Source organism: Bos grunniens, chromosome 25, assembly GCF_055505025.1.
Source record: "Bos grunniens cultivar Pamir isolate PY7600 chromosome 25, Bosgru_T2T1.0, whole genome shotgun sequence".
Taxonomy (NCBI): domain Eukaryota; kingdom Metazoa; phylum Chordata; class Mammalia; order Artiodactyla; family Bovidae; genus Bos; species Bos grunniens.
The window spans coordinates 31,432,638-31,446,196 of NC_141189.1; the positions used below are offsets into that span (position 1 = coordinate 31,432,638).

A 13,559-nucleotide genomic window follows, 5' to 3' on the forward strand; every position below is an offset into this window, starting at 1 on the left:
ACACTTAATCTGGAGTGGATGGGTTTGTCCTAGAAAGCATCATCAAATTATCAAACCTTAAATGAGGTCTCTGGATGCGAGGTGTATGGGAATTCTTTGTTACCGTTGTACAACTTTTATGTAAGTTGAAAACTCCACCATTTTATGCAAGCATCTCACCGTCATCTTGGTGAGATAATAAAGCTTTTCTGTTGCTTGAATTACAAAGCATCGTAATATGCCTTTTAGCACTTAAAAAAAAGTCTAATATGGGTCTTTCTGGAGTACCTTATTGATGGAAGTTCATGCTTCTTCTGCCATAAAATATATTTATCAAAGTTAGGAGATAAACATTGATATAGTACTATCATCTAATCCATGGATCAATTTTCCCAATAATATCTTTTACATAAAAATATTTTTAACTGTATTTTCTTACTCTGGATCCAATTCAGGATTATATATTGCATTTGGTGGGCATGTCTCATTAATCTCCATCCTTCTAGAATGTTCTGCAGCCTTTCTTTGCCTTTTGGGATCTTGATGTTTTTTTCAGAGCACAAGCCAGTTATGAATTTTCCTCCATTTGGGTTTGCCTGGCGTTTTCTCATCACGAAATTCAGGTAATACGTCTTTGGCAGGAATGTCCCAGCTTGATCTCGTGTTTTTCTTTGCATGTCAGAGGAGGAGGCTCACAAGGCGGTCTGTCTCTTTCTGATGTCCTTAACTTTGATCACTCAATTAAGGCGGTGCCTGCAGGCTTTCTCTCCCATCAAGTGGCTACTCCTGCCTTTGTAATCAACCAGGAATCAGTGGGGAGCTATTCTGACACCACGTGACTATCCTGTTTCTCATCAAACTTTCGCTCTTTAATTTTAGCCTCCATTGACGATTCTTCACTGAAACAAGTATCATAATAGTTGCCGAATCTCAGCACTGTTCAGAATATGAAAAGTTAAGTGTATATCAAAGGACCTTGACCCACTAGTTATATTTCAAGGGAAATCATATTATAGGTCAATTCTATCTCAGTAAAGCTGGGGGGTGGGGAAAGAGAAAATATCTCAAGGAAGCAATGTAAGATGTGAATAAAGATATGAGTACAAAGGTTTTCATGGCAACATTGCTAGTAAGAGCAAAAAATGGAAAATCAAGCACTGCAGTAAATTGATACCAAGAAATAGGAGGCACTCATTTAAAGCAAGATTTTGAAGAAATTGTCCCCACTGAATGTTAAGTCATAGAAGGTAAAGTATCAAACTACATTTGGCTAAAAGGAATTTGATATCCTGACTTGGATCCTAGAACAGAAAAAGGATGTCATCCCTTATAAGCAGAATCTAAAAAGAAATAGTACAAATGAACTTTTTTACAAAACAGAAACAGACGCACAGACTTAGAGAACAAATTGAAGATTGCCATCGGGGAAGGACGGGGAGAAGTGATAGTTAGGGAGTGTGGGATGGACATGTACACGACACTGTATTTAAAATGGATAACCAACACGGTCCTCCCGTACAGCACAGGGAACGCTGGTCAGTGTCACATGACAGCCTGGATGGGAGGGGAGTTTGGGGGTGAATGGACACGTGTATATATATGGCTGAGTCCTCTTAGCTGTACACCTAAAACTATCACAACATTGCTAATCAGCTATATTCCAGTATACAATTTAAAGTTTTTAAAAAATGGGGAAAAAAGGATGTCAGTGGGAAAGCTAGTGAAATTCAAATTAAGTCGGTAACTAAGTTAATGGCAATGTTCTGATACCAAATTCTTGGTTTTAATAAATGTTTCATGGTACATGTGTGTGTTGGCCACTCAGTTGCTTCCAACTCTTTTGCCACCCATGGACTGTACCTGCCAAGCCCCTCTGCCCATGCAGTTCTCTGGGCAAGAATACTGGAGGTTGCCGTGCCCTCCTCTAGGGGATCTTCCTGACACAGGGATCGAACCCGTGTCTCCCCCACTACAGTAAGATTCTTTACCGTTCATGGTATGTAGATATTAATATTAGGGGGAATTGGGTCTGGGCTATCCTGGATCTCTCTCTATTATCTTAGCAACCTTCCTGCAAGTCTAAAATTGTTCCAAAATAAAAACTCCATTTAAAAATTGACTTGGGAGTGATGGATCTGTTCATTATCTTACTTGTGGTGATGGTTTCATGAGTGGATACAGTTGTCAAAACATTTTAAATTATACACATTAAATATGAGCAGCTTATTGTATGTCAATTATACCTTGATCAAGCTTCATTTTTTAAAAAATGATCTTTGGTAAACTCTCAATTATGTTCAGATACAAGCATTAGGAAAAGTACTGGATGGAAATATATCACAATGGTGTTGGGGGCCTTCTCTGATAGCTTAGTGGTAAAGAATCTGCCTGCTGATGCAGAAGACATGGGTTCAATCTCTGATCCTACACGCTGAGGAGCAACTAAGCCCGTGTGCCACAACTATTGAGCCTGTGCTCTAGAGCCCGGGAATCGCAACTACTGAGCCCACGTGCCCTAGAACCTGTGCTCCGCGACTAGAGAGTAGGCCCTGCTCTCTGCAGCTAGAGAAAAGCCCGTGCAGCAGTGAAGACTCAGCACAGCCAAATAAATAAAATTATTTTTTTTTAAAAAAGAGAAATCTTAGTGCTAAAGCAATCAAGATTTTTTTTAAAAAATGGGGTTGGTGTCTCTGTAGCTAGTGGGATAATAGTTCAGTTCAGTTGCTCAGTCATGTCCAACTCTTTGTGACCCCATGGACTGCAGCACGCCAGGCCTCCCTGTCCATCACCAACTCCCAGAGCTTACTCAAACTCATGTCCATTGAGTCAGTGATGCCATCCAACCATCTCATCCTCTGTCCCCCCCTTTCTCCTCCTGTCTTCAATCTTTCCCAGCATCAAGGTCTTTTCCAATGAGTCAGTTCTTCACATCAGAGGGCCAAAGTATTGGAGTTTCAGCTTCAGCATGACTGTCATTTTATAATTTGCTCTGGTTTGCAAGTTCCTTATAGTGGACGTGCAAGACTTGATTAAACAGAAGGAACCACTATTTTTACACAGGGCGGTTTGCAATGATAAAGCTTTTCTTCCTTGTCTGTGAAGCATCTGGCTCCTGATAAGAGCTAATGCCCATTTCCCACCTTCGCTCATTAAGACAATAAATAAGGCAAATAAATAAAACCTGAAGAAAGAAGAAACCCTCTCGCAGCCAAGGCTCCTCGCCTGGGAATAAAGAAAATGTGAAAATGTGCACCAAGAATGATGGAGATCTCAGAGCAGTGGTCCCCAAAGCTGTGTGTGTTGGGAATGCTTATGAAAATGCAGATGTGTGTATGTGTGCTGGGTTTGCTTGTGAAAATGCAGACCTCCCAGCCCCCACCAGCAGCAACAGTGACTCAGTGGGTCTGGGGTGGGGGTGACTGGGAATGCTTGCCCAGCAGCTCAGGTGATCTGACCCAGGTGATGGAGATCAAGGCTCAGCCCCAGGGCTGAGAGACCGGCTGAGAGTTTGCCTGAGTGTCAGCCCGGGGCTCACCAGGTGTGGACCATATTAACCTGCCCAGCTTAAAGCCCACATGACCCTAGGGCCTCACGGCTGGGACTTTCCAGATCTCCTGCAGACCTTGAGGATGTCCTGGGAAGCCAGAGAGGTGAGTAGCTCCCCTCCATCCTCAAGGGGACAGGGGTGGGGCCCGGACAGCTCTATGGACCTCAAGCCATATCTGTAACCCTGGGAACTCTGCTTTGGGCCAGGTCTCTGGCTTTTCACGCCACTTTGGAGTGCCACTCACTGCCGGAGGGCCAGGAGGAGGGGATGCCAGGCGTGGGGGGAAGGGGCAGAAGCAGAATGGCTAAGGGGACAAAGGCCAGCCTGTGCCATTGACGGGGAAGCAGAGGAGCACCCTGGCACCAGTGACACCCCAGGGACGGGGACAGCAAGGCTGGGGCGGGGGGGTAGAACTGGAGACCATGTGCCAGATGAAGGCCTTTTAATCCACAAGCTTCACACTCTGGGCCCTGTTCTTGGAGAGAAAGGAGGGGCACCTGGAAAGGAGAGCCACAGCCTGGTCCCTTTGTCCCCTCCACTGGCTGCGACCTAATTAGGAAGCAGCTGAGATGGTGGTGCTGGGAGGAGCCGCCACCTCCCAGGTACTAATTCAGCCTCAGAGACACAGACTTCTAAGTCCCGGCTCCTGCAGCACCTGGGTCTCCACCTCCCTCCAGGGACTCTCTGGAAAGTCACCTTGACCTGGAGGACCTCTCAGGAGGAACCTGAGGCTTTGTGCAGGAGCTCCAGCTGGGAAGGGGGCAAGGCCCCAGGCAGGCAGCCAGTGTCATAGTCCATGGAGAAGGAGGTGCCTTCCCATTCATCTGCAGAGTGGAGGTGGGCACCGGGAATCCAGATAAAGAGCTTTTCTGGGAAATTCCCCAGTGGTCCAGTGGTTAAGACTCACCCTCCAATGCAGCGGGTGTGTGTGTTCAATCCCTGCTTGGAGAACTAAGATCCTTTATGCCACGGGGTATGGTTAAAAATTAAAAACTGATAAGTACCTGACCATCACAATAGGGCTTGACAGAAAAGAGCTAAAGCTGCCTGAAGATGGGGTTCCAAGCCCAGAATGGGAGGTCAGGGAGGGCCTCCTGGAGTGGGGTGGACAAGCAGGGTTTGGACCCTTGAAGGCAGAAATCAAGAGTGTTTGCTGGCTGAGGGAGCAGCTTTAGCTATGTGACCCTTTGGGGAATGAGGAGCAGGTGGAGGTGGGAAGACTCCTCAAAGGTGCTGGTTCTCAAAGCGTGGTCCCTGGAGCCACAGCTGCCTCACCCGGGCGATGTTAGAAATGCCCATCTGCTTCCCAGGTGACGCTAGTGGTAAAGAGCCCACCTGCCAATGCAGGAGACACAGATTCGATCCCTGGGTCAGGAAGATCCCCTGGAGGTGGGCCTGGCAATCCACTCCAGTATTCTTGCATGGAGAATCCCCTGGACAGAGGAGCCTGGCGGGCTACAGTCCATGGGGTCACAAAGAGACACAACCGAAGCGACTTAGCACACACTCAGGGCCCCACTCAGACCTCCTGACAAACAGGGCAGGGCCTAGTGATCTGGATTTTTAACAAACTCTCCAGGTGACACTGATGCACGGGAGCATCTGAGAAGCCATGTCTTGTCGTTACTTAGCAACTGAAATACCACAACTCAGATAATCCCACCTGCCTGTCTAGACCACAGCAGGTCTGAGTGCTCTAGGCCTGCAGCTCTTACACTTGCAGGGCCTCTTTAAGAAAAGACTATGGAATCACAGATGTAAACTAGTTACTGGGTCTCAGAAGGGGCCTTTGCAAGTGAGGGAGGCTGAAACATCATTAGCTTCCTGTTAAATTTGCCTCGGGACTGACAGCTCTGAATGGTGGCGAGGGGGAAGGCAGATGCTGGAGGCAGAAAGCAGGGGACTCTATAAACCCCCCTTCCCACATGTAGGCCTGTGGTTTTTGCCCCAGTGGAGAAGTTCTGCATGGCTTATGTAGACAGCCAGGAAGAGGCCGGGCCGCTCGCTTACCAGGTCGGGGGGTGCATCATGCTTATTAAACAAAGCTCCCACCCACGGTTTGATTCAGCAGGTCTGAAGTAGGGCCCAAGTCTGCCTCTCTAGCTTCCTGGAAGGCACAGCTACATATTTTGCAGGGTTGCTGTTTTTGAGTCGCTCAGTCGTGTCCGACTCTGCAACCCCGTGGACTGCAGCAAGCCAGGTCTCCCTGTCCTTCACCATCTCCTGGAGTTCGCGTGTGTCCACGTCCGTTGAGTCGATGATGCTGTCTAACCCTCTCATCTTCTGTCACCCCCTTCTTCTCCTGCCCTCAGTCTTTCACAGAATCAGGGTCTTTTCCAGTTAGGGCTTTTCACATCAGGTGGCCAAAATATTGGACATGTTATGGGTTATAATGCTCAGTTATGACCACAGATCCAAAGAAGGGGGTTGATAAACTCAGAAGTGGAGACTGAGCTGCCAGGGGAAGCACCTTGCATCACCAGTCATGTGGGACCCAGATCTAAATATGAAATCCCAGCCCCGCCTTCTTAGCTGTTGGCTCTTGGACAAGTTGGTCATTCTCTGTAAAGTGGGTTCCTGTTGCAGAGGGCTCACCGCCCAGTAGGCTCTCGTATCGTGGTTCCTTCGACTTGGCCTAATGACTTGCTCTGAAAAGAAGCAACTCCATGGATGAGACCCCCAATGCACTTGATGCCGCAAGGCGGGTTGAGGGCCCCTGTGGGTGACTGCACGGTGGGGAGGGAGCCTTAACACACAAAGGGCACAGAACAGCGTGGAGAAGTGGTGGGAGCAAGGGATTAGGGCCAGTCAGCTCTGGTCCCAGCAGTGAGTGTCTGCTACTTATCGCCTGACCCTAACTTGTTGCTGTTCTAAGTCCCAATCTCCTGTCTGTAAATGGGAGAGTAGATGTTATTGATAAGAGTAGAAAGCATTGGACACCACAATCTTCTCAATAGGTTGAACCCACTGTGCGTGCATGCAGAGTCACTTCAGTCATGTCCGACTCTATGGACTGTAACCTGCCAGGCTCCTCTGTCCATGGGATTTTCCAGGCAAGAATACTGGAGTTGCCATGCTCTTCTCCAGGGGATCTTCCCGACCCAGTGATTGAACCTGTATTTCTTACATCTCCTGCATTGGCACACAGGTTCTTTACCACTAGGACCACCTAGGAAGCCCAGAACCCACTGTTCTTTATTATTATTATTAATCCCATTGTTCTTTACCATTTAGAGCCTGAGAACTCAAGATGAGTGGTGGTGGGCCTGGCTGTGCACCTCATGGGAAAAGTCACAGCAGGAACCAGAAAAGGAGGCCAGGATGGATCTATTAGAAGAAGAGTGTAAGTCTCAAAATATTCGTGAATATTGATCAGAGAGCTACTGTGACAGGCTTCAGGAGGCTGGGAGAAGGGCTGCTCTCCCTAGAGCTGGGGCATGGGTTGATGAAAGTCAGATTTATTTCAGGACTATGCTGTCCTGTAAGGTGATTACTAGTGACGTGTGGCTTTCAGGTTGGTGGGGCTGAGCAACTGAGATGTAATTTAGAACCAATTTTAAAACTTGATACACCATTCAGTTACTAGAAAACTTTTTAAAAAGTATGTTTGGAGCCACGTGGGTAGATGAATCTCCTTTTTCAACTGAAAATATTATGAAATTGAAAATACATTTGCAATAAACATTTAGCATCTGGATTAAGATGCTAAAAGTGTAAAATACACACTATCAAAGAATTAGTATCCCTCCAAAGAAAGATGTAACTATTATCCTTTACACATTATTTGATGTAAAGGAGTTTATTTTTTAATTTATTCAAGTATAGTTGATTTACAGTGGTGTGTTAACTTCTGCTGTACAACAAGGTGATTCCAGTTATATATGTATCTACACACATTATTTTTCATATCTTTTCAATTATAGTTTATCCCAAGATATTGAATATAGTTCCCTGCACTATATGGCAGGATTTCGTTGTTCATCTGTTCTATATATAATAGTTTGCATGGTGTAAAGGAGTTTAATGTCTTCATGTGATCAAATATTTCCTTTATGTTCAAGAATCATATTGAGTTTTTTTTAATGGTTTCATTGTTACTATTTGACTAATTATTTCATCTGGGCTTTAAAAAAAGAATGTGGTGTGAGATATTGAACTGATGAGAAATTCTGGATGGAAAAGAGCCATTTTAAAACAAATTTTTAATTTCTCAATGAGCATGTGCATATTTTATCCTGGTGTGTTGGGTTTTTTTTGGGGGCAGGGGGGCAGTGTCATATTTTATGTCTTTATAGTTCTGCCACCTTTCATAGAACTTTTGCTAATGAGATATTATCTCATGTAAGATTCAAAATAATCCCAGAAGGTAGATGGGGCATGCCATGTCATCCCATTCTACGCATATAGAAATTAAACGCTTGTCCAAAGATTGCCAGTTTAGAAATAGTGGAGTTAACACTTGAATTTGGGAACTCTGATTTTTGTAACTGGATGTGTACTGTCACAGGGAACCAGAAAAATTACTCCTTTCTTAGGTCGCTAGGTTGATCTCCAGGAACTTGAACAAGCAGAAAGTTTCCTCCTGAAATTGGTTTACTCGAGTTAACTAGACCCCACCTTACACGTCTGAGTCTGGGCCCCCACTCATGTCCATTGCCTGTTTTCTTAGGATTCAACCAGCCATTTCTCAAGATCATTTTCAGGACTTTGATCCACAAGTGGTCGATATGTATAGTCTCGATCCTTTCAGAGACTTACATTCATCACAATCTGGCTGTTTTAAAAAGGAGGCTTCTAAGAGGAAAGTCACCTTGGCCCACTAACCATGATCCCAGGCCTCCCGTCCTTTCCTTTCTCTGGCCTGATCTCTCTCACTGGTTTAGAGTGCTCCTTTCCAGACCTTTTCCTACGCGTTCATATCCACACCCTTGGAATCTATTGTTCTTGTTTTTGGAGTCAGGAATATATATGTATGACGTATGCATCATTTTTCAATTTGCTTTAAAAAAACACATATCTTCAAGCTCTCTCAGTATACTTAGATTTCCTTCTTTCTAACTGCTGTGCAATATATTATGGTACAAATGTATCAGTCTATTCATTCATGCGGCAGTGGGCATTTGGGTAGTCTTTTGATTTTGTTGTTACACACAATGCGATAGACATACTTATTCGGGCATTCTTATTGACATGGGCAAATTGTTTGTGCTTTTCCAGGGGGTGATAGTGAAACCTCCATCCTGGGGCATGCACTTATCAATATTTTACTGCCAAAATATTCTCAAAGGGCTATAGCAATTTATCACCAGCGATATATAAAAGCAATTACCATTTTTAATTTTGGGGCAATTTAATATAGATAGAAACGTTATTTCATTGTTTAAATTTGCATTTCTCTGATTGCTAATGCAGTTAAATGATTTTTTGCATGATCATTTCATATGGTCATCTTATGCAAATTGGTCATTCATAGCCACTGTTCAGAATTTTCTTTTTGATTTACTTTAACCAGTGTAAAAAGGGTTTTCTCCACCCAATTTTATATATATATGTATTTCTCTAGATTATTATGTATGCTACAAATATCTTCAGTGTTGCTTGACTTTTAACTTTCTTATATTGTGTTATGTAGAACCTTAAAATTTATCAGTCAAATTTATCAAATTTATTAGTCTCTTAAGACTTAAAACATCTTATCTGTGTGTGGGTCCATGCTCAGTTGCTCAGTCGTGTCCAGCTCTTTGTGACCCCAGGGACTGTAGCCCACCAGGCTCCTCTGTCCATAGGATTTTCCAGGCAAGAACACTGGAGTGGGTTGCCCTTTCCTCCAGGGGATCAACTTTTTCCCTTATCTTTTCTATTGTATCTTTTGCAAATAATTAATTTTGTATTTTTTTCTAATAATTGTAGGTCTTTTTATTTTTACAGACAACAACCTCCATTATAGTTTTTAAAAGTAGCAGAAAGATGGCAGGACTCTTGCCTTGCCCCTAAGTTTTACAAAATTATAATGGAGCCCATTTTAAGGTTATTGATTTCAGTTCCACTGATGAAAGGACTAATTCTTATGCTAGCATCACACTGTTCAGTTTATGGCAGTTTTGACATACAGATTGCTTAGTCACCACCAGTTCACTTTTCCTTGCCTTTTTATTCGTCTGATGTCTTTTGCTCAGCTTTAAGCATGAACAGCTTGGTTGGGCATGAAATTGCTACATCATGGCTTTTCCTCTCAAAATTCTTTAGATTTTGTTCTACTCTGATTTTCCTCCCCCCGCCCCCCGCCGAAATATTTCTGGCTTTTTGTGGGCTAATCTTTGTCTTCCTGGATATTTTCAGAATTTACTTCCTGATACTAAAACCTTAAGAATATTCTTCAGGGTGAAATCATTTGCTCAGCTATGCCTTTGTTTATTCTTTTTGTTTTAGTTTCTTGGGAAAGCCAACAGATTTTAGAGTCACTCTTTCTTCTCCTCCCTGATCGTTTTCTCCTTTGCTCTCTGGCTTCTGGCCCTTTCTTCTGCTTTGCAGGACAAAGACCTGTCTGATACGTCGGTTCTGCTCATGACCTCAAATGCTGTTGAGTTATTGGTTCAACTTCTTCACCTCTTCTGTAACAAGGGACTCTTCGGGCATGGCTCTGTCTAGACACAAATGATTTCTTTGTGGGGTCAGGGTGGGGCAGACAAAATCTGAGGAAATGTAGTCGAGATTAAATTTAAAAATTACCTGATATCAGTAAGATCATGTTTTCCTTTTATTGGAGTTACAGTTGCTTTACAGTGTTGCATTAGCTCCTGCTGGGCAGCAAAGTGAATCAGTCACACCTGTACCTGTATCCCCTCTTCCCTGGGTTTCCTTCCTATTTGGGTCACCACAGAGCACTGAGTAGAGGTCCCTGGGCTGTACAGTAGGTTCCTGTCAGGAACAGTAGGTTATCTGTTCTATACATAGTATCAACAGTGTGTATATGTTAGTCCCAATCTCTGAATTCACCTCACTCACCCCATCTCCTCTCAGTATCCATATGTTTGTTCTCTACATGTGTATACACAAATGATTTCTTAAGGTCTTTCTCAGCACTAAGAATTCTTAAAATCCAAGGTGGAGGATCAAAATGTAACCCATTTGCATATCTCTTCCGACTGAGTGCTCTGATACATCATCTGATTTTTTTTTATAACATAACCACATTTATTTAAGAATGTATTCCAATATCAAATGACAAAATTCAACAATGCAAAACCGAGATTACTTTTGTACCAACCTAATAATTTTACACATGGCAATGCGTATGTTTCAGTGCTACTCTCTCACTTCTTCCCACCTTCTCCTTACCCGCTTGTGCCCAGGAGTCCTTTCTCTGTCTGCATCTCTACTGCTGCTTTGCAGATAGGTTCATCAGGACTTTCTAGATTCCATATATATGTGTTAATATGATATTTTTCTTTCTTTCTGACTTGACTTCACTCTGCAGAATAGGGTCTAGGTTCATCCATCTCATTAGAACTGATTCAAATGTGTTCCTTTTTATGGTTGAGTAATACTCCATTGTGTACATATACCAAAACTTATCCATTTATCTGACAATGGACATGTAGGTTGCTTCCATGTCCTAGCTGTTGTAAATGGTTGTGCAATGAAACCTTGGGCTACATGTGTCTTTTTCGGTTATGGTTTCCTCAGGGTACATGCCTGGTAGTGGGATTGCTGAGTCATATGGTAGTTTTATTCCTAGTTTTTGTCATCTGATTTTGACTGGCCTTGCACCCAAATTGAAAAGTAAGAATGAATGATCGTGGCTTTGCTCCTGAGGCATTTTTTTTTAATTTATTGAAGTATGATTTATAATATTGTGTTAATTTCTGTTGCACATCAAAGTGGCTCAGTTTATATATATATATAATGTGCGTGTGTGGTGGTGGTGTTGTTTAGTCACTCAGTCGTGTCCAACTCTGTGACCCCATGGACTGCAGGATGCCAGGCTTCCCTGTTCTTCACCATCTTCCAGAGCTTGCTCAAACTCATGTCTATTGAGTTGGTGATGCCATCCAACCATCTCATTCTCTGTCATCCCCTTCTCTTCTGCCTTCAATCTTTCCCAGCATCAGGGCCTTTCCTAATGAGTCAGTTTTTCGCATCAAGTGGCCAAAGTATTGGAGCTTCAGCATCAGTCCTTCCAATGAATATTCTGGACTGATTTCCTTTAGGATCATATGGTTTGATCTCCTTGTAGTCCAAGGGACTCTCAAGAGTCTTCTCCAAAACCACAGTTCAAAAGCATCAATTCTTCAGCACTCAGCTTTCTTTATAGTCCAACTCTCACTTCCATACATGACTACTGGAAAAACCATAGCCTTAACTAGATGGACCTTTGTGGACAAAGTAATGTCTCTGCTTTTGAATATGTTATCTAGATTGGTCATAACTTTCCTTCCAAGGAGTAAGCGTCTTTTAATTTCATGTCTGTGATCACCATCTACAGGGATTTTGGAGCCCCCCAAAATAGTCTGACACTGTTTCCACTGTTTCCCCATCTATTTGCCATGAAGTGATGGGACCAGATGCCATGATCTTCGTTTTCTGAATGTTGAGCTTTAAGCCAACTTTTTCACTCTCCTTTTACTTTCATCAAGAGGCTCTTTAGTTTACTTTTCTGCCATAAGGGTGGTGTCATCTGCATATCTGAGGTTATTGATATTTCTCCCGGCAATTTTGATTCTAGCTTGTGCTTCCCCCAGCCCAGCGTTTCTCATGATGTACTCTGCATAGAAGTTAAATAAGTAGGGTAACAATATACAGCCTTGGTGTACTCCTTTTCCTATTTGGAACCAGTCTGTTGTTCCATGTCCTTAACTGTTGCTTCCTGACCTGCATACAGGTTTCTCAAGAGGCAGGTCAGGTGGTCTGGTGTTCCCATTTCCTTCAGAATTTTCCACATTTATATAATAGTTTGCATCTGGTGGCTCGTTTGGAAAGAATCCACCTGCCAATGCAGAAGACACAGCTTTAATCCCTGGTCTGGAAAGATCCCACGTGCCACGGAGCAACTAAGCCCGTGTGCCACAACTATTGAGCCTGTGCTCTAGAGTCTGGGAGCTGCAACTCCTGAAGCCTGTGCACCCTAGAGCCTGTGCTCTGCAACAAGAGAAGGCGCTGCACTAAGAAGCCCGTGTGCCACAACTAGAGAAAAGCTGGTGTGGCAACAAAGAACCCAGCACAGCCAAAAATAAATAAAATTTTTTTTTCTTTTTTTTTTTATTCTTCCAATTTTATTTTATTTTTAAACTTTACATAATTGTATTAGTTTTGCCAAATATCAAAATGAATCTGCCACAGGTATACATGTGTTCCCCATCCCGAACCCTCCTCCCTCCCCATACCATCCCTCTGGGCCGTCCCAGTGCACCAGCCCCAAGCATCCAGCATCATGCATCGAACCTGGACGGGCAACTCGTTTCCTACATGATATTTTACATGTTTCATTGCCATTCTCCCAAATCTTCCCACCCTCTCCCTCTCCCACAGAGTCCATAAGACTGTTCTATACATCAGTGTCTCTTTTGCTGTCTCGTACACTGGGTTATTGTTACCATCTTTCTAAATTCCATATATGTGCGTTAGTATACTGTATTTATGTTTTTCCTTCTGGCTTACTTCACTCTGTATAATAGGCTCCAGTTTCATCCACCTCATTAGAACTGATTCAAATGTATTCTTTTTAATGGCTGAGTAATACTCCATTGTGTATATGTACCACAGCTTTCTTATCCATTCATCTGCTGATGGACATCTAGGTTGCTTCCATGTCTTGGCTATTATAAACAGTGCTGCGATGAACATTGGGGTACACGTGTCTCTTTCCCTTCTGGTTTCCTCAGTGTGTATGCCCAGCAGTGGGGTTGCTGGATCATAAGGCAGTTCTATTTCCAGTTTTTTATACTTCCAATCCATCCCTCCCCACCCTCTTTCCCCTTGGCAACAACAGGTCTGTCCTATGTCCATGTGTCTGTTTCTGTTTTGTGGATAGGTT

General features: G+C 43.4%; 1 long non-coding RNA gene across 3 annotated transcripts in view; it reads left to right on the forward strand.

The window, feature by feature from the left end:
• Positions 1-3,512: 3,512 nt before the first annotated feature.
• LOC147345390 (uncharacterized) overlaps positions 3,513-13,559 on the forward strand; it is an 84,902-nt gene continuing 74,855 nt past the window's right edge. For all 3 annotated transcript variants that reach the window (XR_015154716.1, XR_015154717.1, XR_015154715.1), the window contains exons 1-2: positions 3,513-3,629; positions 6,761-6,869. This is a non-coding gene — a long non-coding RNA (uncharacterized LOC147345390). The remainder of the gene's footprint in view (positions 3,630-6,760; positions 6,870-13,559) is intronic.